This window comes from Lolium perenne, chromosome 7, assembly GCF_019359855.2.
Source record: "Lolium perenne isolate Kyuss_39 chromosome 7, Kyuss_2.0, whole genome shotgun sequence".
In the NCBI taxonomy this organism is placed as follows: Eukaryota; Viridiplantae; Streptophyta; class Magnoliopsida; order Poales; family Poaceae; genus Lolium; species Lolium perenne.
This window is the reverse complement of record NC_067250.2, coordinates 294,697,682-294,701,377: the sequence shown is the minus strand read 5'-3', so window position 1 is coordinate 294,701,377 and position 3,696 is coordinate 294,697,682.

Sequence of the window (3,696 nt, the reverse complement as noted above, 5' to 3'; positions counted from 1 at the left end):
TGCATCATTGAGAGTCTAGTTGGGATACCACCTGTTAATGAAACTAAAATTGAAATCTCTCTTGAGGATGTTATGAAAAAATTGGAAACAATAGAGAAAAACTTTCCAAGTGTTGAAACTAAATTGGAAATGTCACTTGATAAAACTGATGAACTTGATAAATCCTTAGGAGGAATTGATGAAAGAATTAGTGTCCTAGGAACTTGTGTTGTCCATGATAATCAAATCAATAGGATTGGCGAACTTGAAAAAGCTATGGGAACTTTGGGTTCAACTTTTTCTTCTCTTAAATATAAGGAGAAAGCTTATGTGGGTAAAGAGCAAAAATTCATGTATGTCTCTAAGGTGCCTAAACCAAAGAATTATTATAGGCCTAAAGTTGAGAAAACTCCAAACCTCGCTGTCGATACTGCATCTTTTGATAACACTTGATATACACTTTCTGCGCCTAGCTGAAAGGCGTTAAAGAAAAGCGCTTATGGGAGACAACCCATGTTTTTACTACAGTACTTTTATTTTATATTTGAGTCTTGGAAGTTGTTTACTACTGTAGCAACCTATCCTTATCTTAGTTTTGTGTATTGTTGTGCCAAGTAAAGTCGTTGATAGTAAGGTTCATACTAGATTTGGATTACTGCACAGAAACAGATTTCTTTGCTGTCACGAATCAGGGCCTAATTCTCTGTAGGTAACTCAGAAAATTATGCCAATTTACGTGAGTGATCCTCAGATATGTACGCAACTTTCATTCAATTTGGGCATTTTCATTTGAGCAAGTCTGGTGCCACTTTAAAATTCGTCTTTACGAACTGTTCTGTTTTGACAGATTCTGCCTTTTATTTCGCATTGCCTCTTTTGCTATGTTGGATGAATTTCTTTGATCCATTAATGTCCAGTAGCTTTGTGCAATGTCCAGAAGTGTTAAGAATGATTATGTCACCTCTGAACATGTAAATTTTTATTGTGCACTAACCCTCTAATGAGTTGTTTCGAGTTTGGTGTGGAGGAAGTTTTCAAGGATCAAGAGAGGGAGATGATACAATATGATCAAGGAGAGTGAAAGCTCTAAGCTTGGGGATGCCCCGGTGGTTCACCCCTGCATATTTTAAGAAGACTCAAGCTTCTAAGCTTGGGGATGCCCAAGGCATCCCCTTCTTCATCGACAACATTATCAGGTTCCTCCCCTGAAACTATATTTTTATTCCATCACATCTTATGTTCTTTGCTTGGAGCGTCGGTTTGTTTTTGTTTTTGTTTTTGTTTGAATAAAATGGATCCTAGCATTCATTGTGTGGGAGAGAGACACGCTCCGCTATTGCATATGGACAAATATGTCCTTAGGCTTTACTCATAGTATTCATGGCGAAGGTTGAATCTTCTTCGTTAAATTGTTATATGGTTGAAATCGGGAAATGCTACATGTAGTAATTCTAAAATGTCTTGAATAATTTGATACTTGGCAATTGTTGTGCTCATGTTTAAGCTCTTGCATCATATACTTTGCACCCATTAATGAAGAAATACATAGAGCTTGCTAAAATTTGGTTTGCATATTTGGTCTCTCTAAAGTCTAGATAATTTCTAGTATTGAGTTTTGAACAACAAGGAAGACGGTGTAGAGTCTTATAATATTTACAATATGTCTTTTATGTGAGTTTTGCTGCACCGGTTCATCCTTATGTTTGTTTCAAATAACCTTGCTAGCCTAAACCTTGTATCGAGAGGGAATACTTCTCATGCATCCAAAATCCTTGAGCCAACCACTATGCCATTTGTGTCCACCATACCTACCTACTACATGGTATTTCTCCGTCATTCCAAAGTAAATTGCTTGAGTGCTACCTTTAAATTTCCATCATTCGCCTTTGCAATATATAGCTCATGGGACAAAATAGCCTTAAAAACTATTGTGGTATTGAATATGTACTTATGCACTTTATCTCTTATTAAGTTGCTTGTTGTGCGATAACCATGCTCCTGGGGACGCCATCAACTCTTTGTTGAATATCATGTGAGTTGCTATGCATGTTCGTCTTGTCTGAAGTAAGGGAGATTTACCACTCATTAAATGGTTAGAGCATGCATAATGTTAGAGAAGAAGAACATTGGGCCGCTAACTAAAGCCATGAATCATGGTGGAAGTTTCAGTTTTGGACATATATCCTCAATCTTATATGAGAACATTAATTGTTGCTACATGCTTATGCATTAAAGAGGAGTCCATTATCTGTTGTCTATGTTATCCCGGTATGGATGTCTAAGTTGAGAATAATCAAAAGCGAGAAATCCAAATGCGAGCTTTCTCCTTAGACCTTTGTACAGGCGGCATAGAGGTACCCCTTTGTGACACTTGGTTAAAACATGTGTATTGCGATGATAATCCTGGTAATCCGAGCTAATTAGGACAAGGTGCGGGCACTACTAGTATACTATGCATGAGGCTTGCAACTTGTAAGATATAATTTACATGATACATATGCTTTATTACTACCGTTGACAAAATTGTTTCATGTTTTCAAAATAAAAGCTCTAACACAAATATAGCAATCGATGCTTTCCTCTTTGAAGGACCTTTCTTTTACTTTTATGTTGAGTCAGTTCACCTATTTCTCTCCACCTCAAGAAGCAAACACTTGTGTGAACTGTGCATTGATTCCTACATACTTGCATATTGCACTTGTTATATTACTTTACATTGACACTATCCATGAGATATACATGTTATAAGTTGAAAGCAACCGCTGAAACTTAATCTTCCTTTGTGTTGCTTCAATACCTTTACTTTGATTTATTGCTTTATGAGTTAACTCTTATGCAAGACTTATTGATGCTTGTCTTGAAGTACTATTCATGAAAAGTCTTTGCTTTATGATTCAGTTGTTTACTCATGTCATTACCATTGTTTTGATCGCTGCATTCATTACATATGCTTACAATAGTATGATCAAGGTTATGATGGCATGTCACTCCAGAAATTATATTTGTTATCGTTTACCTGCTCGGGACGAGCAGGAACTAAGCTTGGGGATGCTGATACGTCTCTGACGTATCGATAATTTCTTATGTTCCATGCCACATTATTGATGATATCTACATGTTTTATGCATACTTTATGTCGTATTTATGCATTTTCCGGTACTAACCTATTAACGAGATGCCGAAGAGCCGATTCTTTGTTTTCTGCTGTTTTTGGTTTCAGAAATCCTACAAAGGAAATATTCTCGGAATTGGACGAAATCAACGCCCAGGGGCCTATTTTTACACGAAGCTTCCAGAAGACCGGAGGGGAGACGAAGTGGGGCCACGGGGCGCCGCCACACTAGGGCGGCGCGGCCAAAGGGGGGCCCGCGCGGCCCTAGCGTGTGGGGCCCCCGTGACTCTCCCGACTCCGCCCTTCCGCCTACTTAAAGCCTCCATCGCGAAACCCCCAGTACCGAGAGCCACGATACGGAAAACCTTACTGAGACGCCGCCGCCGCCAATCCCATCTCGGGGGATTTAGGAGATCGCCTCCGGCACCCTGCCGGAGAGGGGAATCATCTCCCGGAGGACTCTTCACCGCCATGGTCGCCTCCGGAGTGATGAGTGAGTAGTTCACCCCTGGACTATGGGTCCATAGCAGTAGCTAGATGGTCGTCTTCTCCTTATGTGCTTCATTGTTGGATCTTGTGAGCTGCCTAACATGATCAAGATCATC